The sequence below is a fragment of the Lissotriton vulgaris genome, chromosome 7 (genome assembly GCF_964263255.1).
Source record: "Lissotriton vulgaris chromosome 7, aLisVul1.2, whole genome shotgun sequence".
NCBI classification, from domain to species: Eukaryota; Metazoa; Chordata; class Amphibia; order Caudata; family Salamandridae; genus Lissotriton; species Lissotriton vulgaris.
Window position 1 is genome coordinate 1,286,289,696 of NC_141695.1, and position 8,291 is coordinate 1,286,297,986.

The following is an 8,291-nucleotide window of genomic DNA, read 5'->3' on the forward strand; positions in this document are numbered from 1 at the left end:
CCCATCGCCTTCGGCTCGGGCCTTTAACGATTCAGCGGGCTTTTAATAGCCGGTATAGCCCGCTACGGCGGGCTATAAGGCTATAGTGTAGGACGCAGGTGTATTATAGGTGAAGTTGGTAGTCCTGTTGCGACCAAAGGAACATACATTACAAGAAGCACATATGTAGAAACCCAATGTTTTCGGGGGTAGCTGGGTATTCTGGCTATGTTCATTGAACACATAACTAGGGCAAAGGGCATCACGTAGTGTTTTCCCCCTACGATAAGTCATTGTTGGTACATTTGAGATACATTTCTTCAATTCAGGTACATTTAACAACAATCCCCAGTTCTTTCTAAGGATATTCTGAACCTTATTACTATTGCTGTTATACTGTGTAACCAGACAGATTTTTCTTTCACCCGTAGTATACCTCTGTTTTTTAAGGTTGTCCCCCTGAGTATCTTCCCTTGTCACATCTTTCACTTTAGAGATTGCCTTTTTGAGGACATATTTTCTATATTCTCGTTTAAGAAAGCGTTTCTCACAATCGTAGACCAGTTTGCAAAATACAAATGTATTCAGATAAACGTCATTGAGAATGTTCAAACCACTTTATCAAATCCATTTTAGTACATTCCAAATACAAAATTGCAAATCGTTTTAGTAGCAATTCATGTGGTGCAGCGGCCAGAGCTGCTGGCTCGGGAGCTGGGTATCTGGATTCGAGTCTCAGGGTCGACTCAACATCCTGTGATTATGGGCAAATCACTTAATCTCCGTCTGGACATGGACGGTTGGAGGATACCCTCAGGGTTGATAAGCTATGTTATATAAATCAACAAATGTGTTTATTTATTTATGATTTCTTGTTTTGAATCTTGGTAAACGAGACCCCTGGACATTAACATAAAATTGGCTTTTCTAATTCAAACTGTTGCAAAGTAGTTATTCTGCATTAAAGTATGGCAAAAGAGAGCACCTTCTTCAACTTCTCGTTTTTGTCTTTGCAGATGTAAGAAAAGACTATGAGTTAATACGATGTAACCTGAACATGAATTCTTATGAAAACAAGAAGCTTTCGTCGTGTGACATCCTTAAATTGTGCGCAGGAAGTATCACAGAGTTTAAAATTAAGAGGTTAGAAGATATTCCTTTGTGTTTTATGAGAAAGCTCATGTCACTGAATGTGACTGCAAGACAAACAAAAGTGAAACAAACGAACTTTGACCATACTGATAAAAACAGAAATGTTGGAAAGAACAAAACTGTGGGACATGTTGATTTTGACAACCACCTAGATTCCATCCACCCCTTGGACGTCCTCTGTGTCCTCCTGCATTGTTCAGATGGCATCTTACAGCAGGAGATTTTGCAAAAAATGTCCATGTGCCACTTTGCTCTTCCACTATTACTGCCTCCCAGCGATGGCTCCAAATGCACATTCCTGCTTTGGGCCATGAGAGATATCGTAAGGCAGTGGAAGCCTGCGAGTCTGGGAGATGGAGCTTCGAGTAAAGAAGAGAGCCTGGTGCTCACTCAGATGCCCACCATCTCCTTTGTGCGTTTGGGGAGCTGCAGCTTATCCAAGTCCAAGATTCTGAATGAGGTTGTCAGCCCCCCTCAGCAGCACCATGACTTCTTCATCCATAGAGAGATGGAATCTGGGAATGTGCCCCGGAGGATCTCGGATGGGTTGGTGGAGATCTCCTGGTACTTTCCTGGGGGGAGGAAGAATTCTGATGTGTTCCCTGAACCTGTTGCGGTTACAAATTTAAGGGGGGATATTGAGTCTCATTGGCTACAGTTTAGCTTCTTACTACAGGAATCATCAGCTGTGTTTATATTTACTAATAATATTAATGAGTCAGCTTTTCAAAAGTTGTCATCTCTTGGTGAGTCATTAAGGAAATTGTATTTCTTTCTCCCAGAAAAGGCAATCAATTATAAAACACAGGAGTATATTCAGTCTTTGACATCAGCACAAGAAAACAACGAGTCTCGTATAATATTAAAAGATAAAACAATGAATGATGCCCAGTTTGTGGAAAATGTACAGAATAGCATTAAGTGCATCTTAAAAACGTCCACTTGTCCAAAGTCTGTACAAAGTATGGGCTTTACAGCTCGGAATCTGGGTATCAAAGTAGATGAGGACTCTGAGGAATGCACCCGTGCCAGACAGTGGGCTAAGCAAATCACTGCAAAGATCACCAGTGTGGTGGAGTACAAAGAGAAAACCATGAGACTACAGGCAGGTCTATGGAGGGAAGTGACTAGAGTAGAAAAGGAAATGTGCAGAATGAAACGACAAGCGGATACCCCAGTAGAGACCTATAGATCTCAGCTGAAGAAAGAGCTATTAAAGCTTCGCACACAACAACATAAAGACCCTGTGCCAGCAAACATACAGGCGTTTTTATCTGGCTTGGAAGAGCAATCCGAAGTGAAGAAGCATTATTTCCTAAAATGGATTAAACTTAATTTGGATCAAATTGCAAGAAAGAATCTTTCTAGCTTAAGGGAAGACTACAAAAAGCAACTCAAGACCCCAGGAAAGGACAAAAAAAAACTGCTTGAACTAGATCGAAGAATATGTGAGAGTTCTTTGGGAGTTGAGCACTTCATGCGTGAGGTGGGACAGCTGTATGAGTCAGAAGCGTTCTTGGTAAAAAAGGAAAAATTCAATAAAAAGAAACATCAGTTCTCTAATCTACCAGACTTTGCGGTCAACCTTCTTTTAGAGGGGTTCCCTTTAGAGCTCATCGATGGAGACGTCTCTAACATTCCCTTGCAGTGGATAACAGATGTTTTTACTGCTCTCAACAAAAAACTTGGCGGAAGGAGCAAAATGTTAGTTATCACAGTTCTGGGCGTGCAGAGCACTGGTAAATCCACCCTCCTGAACACCATGTTTGGGCTCCAGTTCTCTGTGAGCAGCGGAAGATGCACACGCGGCGCCTTCATGTTACTTATTAAAGTGGACGATAACCTCAAGAAGGAACTTGGCTGTGACTTCATCCTCGTTATCGACACCGAAGGACTGAAGGCCCCAGAACTGATGACGCTGGAAGACAGCTATGACCATGACAACGAGCTGGCAACCATGGTGATCGGGCTAAGTGACATCACTATTGTTAACTTGGCCATGGAGAATGCCACAGAGATGAAGGATGTTCTGCAGATTGTGGTCCATGCTTTCCTCAGAATGGAAAAAATAGGAAAGAAAATAAATTGCCAATTTGTGCATCAAAATGTCAGTGATGTTTCTGCTGCTGGAAAAAACATGAGAGACAGAGAAAAACTCCTGGAGCAGCTGAATGAGATGACCAAGGCTGCAAGTGTGATGGAAAAACAGAGCAAGGAGAGCACATTCTCCGATATCATTGAATATGATACTGAGAAACATACTTGGTACATCCCTGGTTTATGGCACGGAGTCCCACCCATGGCCCCCGTGAACCTGGGATACAGCGAGAGCGTCCATGAGCTCAAGATGTACCTGTTTGAGTTCATGAAGACCAGGACTGCCCAAGATATACCCTCTTTCATCGAGTGGTTGAAGAGTCTGTGGAACGCCGTGAAGCACGAACGATTCATCTTCAGCTTTAGAAATAGTCTCGCTGCTGCAGCCTATAACCAGCTGTCAAGGACTTATGGTGACTGGGAATGGGCTTTCCGCAAAGAGGTGCAAGAATTGATAACTAGAGGAGTAACTAAAATTCAGAACCAGTCACCTGATCAAGCTGAACATGCCTTCAAGAAAATAAAACTAGAAGCAGATCAGAAAATCAATCAAAAAGGGCAGGTCATATTAAAAGATCTTGAAGACTACTTTAAGAGTGGGGCAAAAAATGTTCGCCTTGTGGAAGAATACAAAGGTGATTTTATTTTAAGTGCTCAACGTCTACAACAAGAACTTAAGAACACTTTAGGAAGTAAACTTAACGATGCATTTACTATTCGAAAAAGCCGGATTGAAACAGACCGTATTTTAGCCGATTGTAGAGCCAGCATTGAAGGTCACGTTGAGCGCCTGCTGGAAGACTGTAAAACAAGGGAAAACAAACTGACTGAGGAAGAGCTGGAAACCGCATTTGAAGCCATGTGGACAAGTGCATTCTCCAGCTTGCCCTGCAGCCCTTTGAAGAAGATTCAGGTTCATGAAGAAATGAAATGGCAAGTGCTCGAAGACATGCAGAATCGCGGGCCAGCATATAATGAACTGGCACAAAGTATGAATTTGAAAGGTTATAAAGGTAAATCACCGGAAGAGAAAAGAAGTTTAATTGGAAGACTTATGAAATACCCAATGAAGCAATTGCACAATGTTATAAATCAGTACCATGCATTCTTCAATAAAAAGGATAATAAAATGGAAAACTTTGAAACAAACTGTTATCCCTCAGACGTCATAATGGCTACGTGTGAGCAGTTCGCTAGGGAAAAAGTTGCTGAGAGAGGTGACTATAACGACACCTACTGTGAAGAACTGCTGCGTATGATCAATGAAGACGTTGAACAGAAGAAAGCTGACAAGATTGACATCACTCCTCAAATGGAGGTGGACCTGAAGCGTGACATTCTAGGGCACGCAGCTAGTTTCTTCCAGGAAATGCACGACAACTTCCTCAAAGAAAACGATCCTCATCACCACGTAAAAACACTTAAACCCCAGTATTTCTCCACATTTAAGGATGTTTATCAGGAGAAAGATGCCTGTCTAACAAAAGCTGAATATTTCTGTACTGAGTGCCTTAAGCCAAGTCTTGTTGAGTATGTTAACAAACGACTCGGAACAGAAGTGATGGATGACAATCGCTCAGAAGCATTCAGCTGTAGATCATTTCTCCAATACAATGCCTTGAGGTATCTCCTGGAAAAACATGATTTTGAACTCGTCTTGTCATATACATCCAATTATGAATCTTTTGTTAAAGCATGGATTTGGGAACGTATTTTAGAAAACTATCAAAATGAATCGGGCCTTGGTACTCTGGACACAAAAATCTATTCTGAAATTGAAAGAAAAGTTAAAACAGCTCTGTCCAAGTCAGAAAACCAAGAAAGCGTGGCTGACTTCTTAAAAGAATTCAGCACAGTATTAGAAAGTGACATTTGCATTAGAGAAGGCTCGACAGCAGTGATTGCTTTCAAAACCAAATTTAATGTATCAGAATTTGTAAAGCATGTCAACTACTTTCTCGACAGGCTGAAAAAAGACATCCTGGAAGAACTCGCAGTGATCGAAATTGAGAAAAGACTAACAGATATCCCAGTTAGGATAGTTGATGAGCTATTTCTGAAACTTTATGGATGTGGTAAACAGTGCCCATTTTGCAAAGTTCCTTGTGACGCTGGAGCAAGTGTGCACAAGGAACATTTTGCATCTAGCCATAGACCTGTAGGATTGGGCCAATACAGAAACATAAGAACGACCATACTGGTAAATGCAATATGCACTTCAAGAGTGTGTTCTGATCATACCTTCCAAAATAGTGACACAGAATGGAAATCGTGCCATTATAAAGACTATCGGAATTTTTACCCTGATTGGAAGATCCAGCCAGATGACAGTCTCACTGCTTCAGATTACTGGAAGTTTGTCTTTAAAGAGTACAATGATCAGTTCGCTCAGGCGTACGGAGCTCTGCCAGCCGAAATCCACGATGATTGGAAAGAGCTCACAAAAGAGAAGGCTTTGCAAAGTTTAGAAGAAACATTTCTTGTGAAAACAAAAAATGATTAGAAACAGTAAGAGTGGTGCATCACACAAATGACATGTAAGCAGCCACAAACCACATGGTCACATATACACTATTTAATTTCACAGATGAGCTGGACTAAGATTAAAATCAGGTTATCGCGGTGTGGATAGATTCAACTTGTAAGTTCTATTCCATTTTTTATCCATAAATAAATGTAGAGTCAAGTGGAGCCCACCAAAAGGATAGAAAATACTCGCAGTACTTCAGGGAAATCCTCCGTGCACCTCACCTTGCAATGTGAAAATGTGTTTTAAAAAAAACAAATTTGGCCTCCGAATGTGATGCCCCAACTGACACTGGGAGTGGCAGTGACCATTCACCCTTATGTATAGCTCTGAACCCGGATCCAGGCGTTTGACTTATTTTGAAAGAGACTAAAGCTACATAATTCTATATGGTCTGGCACCCCCAGTGAGTCCATGGTGCGTTTCTCCTGTGAGTTAAGTGGCTTTTGGTAGTTAAAGAATAATGATGACGTTGACGGCACATATACAGTGATCATCAAATGATGCCAAACTAATTATGTGACCAAATGATGCAAATTTATAAACAGAAATATGCTTTTCATTCCACAATATTAAAAGTTATAAAATTCAAGAAGCAAGCCGTACAATTTTACATTTAAACCCCACTAGATACAGCAAACACAAGAGTGTACACAAATCAGAAAGTACAAAAAATAATACCATGCCTACTGTATAGATTGGTCAGTGGGCAATAAGGCTTAAATATTTACCTTCGTACACTTTATTTGTGCCATTATACACTGTATTCTGAAATCGAAAGCATAATGTCATGTTATTCTTGCTTGTGGTGCAGTAATCTGGAATTAGTGAATTGCAGTGAATGAGAATTATATTTTGGTGTCTGAATGTATTATTAGAGAACTACAAACTGGTTTAACATTGGTTGAGCAAAACATGTTTAGTAAAAGGGATGTCATCTGATCGGTGGGGTCGCTGATGGAATATTTGTTCCTATAGAGCTATACCTCTGAAGAAGGTACCAGGAGAAATTTGAAGACTTACACGTTCTGCATTTGCAAGACATTTCTTTTGTCCTACTCTGATTGGTCACTGCTGGCACCCCCGTATTTATATGTTATTTTGAGTTGCTTTGAGGGTGTGCTGCACCTCTGACTGGTGGCAATTGTATCATATCCATGGTCACTGGAGTTCTGCAATTCAGCCACTGCAGACGTTCTTGCATAATTATGTATTTGTCGCAGTAACCACATTATGCTCAATCAACTGCATGCATAATTTGCAGACTGGTCACCTTTCAATTAATTGTTGATTGCAGTATTCAGGAGCGAAACTGGTACTAATCTTGTGAAACATTTGCCCAGATGGTATTGATGTGTTTTACAATTACAAAATAGCGAAATAGCATGGCCTCAAAAAGTACCATAGAATTTGTTTTTTCTTGCTGCATATTTTAGTCAACTATGCCGCATAATTTTCTTCTCCATTGCTATATAATTCCAGTGGCCCTGGCCATAGTCCCTGTGCTTTGTGTATATCTAATGCTGTAGTTTAGGGTTTGACAGGATGCTTTACAAACTGTTATATACATATACTCTCTCCTCGAGCTCTTATTGTATTGCACTATATATGCTCACTCATAGTAAACTATCTACTTGAGTGGTGCTCATTGCTTGCTTTGCATTGTTTTTTATTGTTGCGAGGGGACGGGAAAAGGTGAGACAAACAGTTTATATGTTTAAAGGTGACCACTTCACTCCAACCCAGGTAATTACTCACTTTGTCCACAGGCCTGAACTTTTCAGCTACACATCATTGATTTCATTGAAAAGTCCAGGACTGGACACAGTACCCAAATGACCTTGAGGAAGGTAGTTATACTAGTGTGTGTAGCAGTAAAGCAAACACTTTGCAGGGGATGCAGGTACCATGTACAGGGGTTGCAAGGGGTCACTCAATCCTGGAACAAACCTTACCATGATGGGTGTCGGTGAGCTGATCTCTGTTCTGGTAAAACAACCTGACAATCTAATTATCTTCCATGGTGCTAGAGCTTCATTTTTTAAGGATGGATTAACTTGCATCTATTTAAAAAAAAAAAAATAGTCTTGGGAAGAAAACAATAATGTACCATCATTTTCATCAAATATTGCTCAAGTGTAGCACAACAGTAGTCCCAGGGTTAACCACAGCATTTCAAATCTATCGAGCCATTTTGTGGATTTTTTCAAGGTGTAATTCTTCCTGTCAGTTTAATCTTAGGTAACAATTGGACATTTGGTATACTTGGCAACAATAAACAGATTCTAGGTACTGCAACATATATATATATATATATATATATATATATATATATATATATCTATATATATATATATATATATATATATATATATATATATATATATATATATATATATATATATAGGAATCTGAGACGGAGGAGGTGACGACTTTTGCTACATCATACGATGTGCTTGGCAATATAGATACACATATTGCGTATTTTTGGTGTTCATATTTACCAATAAGAGGAAACATTTTAAGGAATAAAGGG

General features: G+C 40.0%; 1 pseudogene across 1 annotated transcript; it reads left to right on the plus strand.

Annotated features, from left to right (window-relative positions):
* The first annotated feature begins 999 nt into the window (after positions 1–999).
* On the plus strand, positions 1,000–5,784 carry LOC147703418 (up-regulator of cell proliferation pseudogene; annotated as a pseudogene). The gene has a single exon (XR_015297578.1). The product of XR_015297578.1 is annotated as an up-regulator of cell proliferation pseudogene (transcript).
* Positions 5,785–8,291: the final 2,507 nt, after the last annotated feature.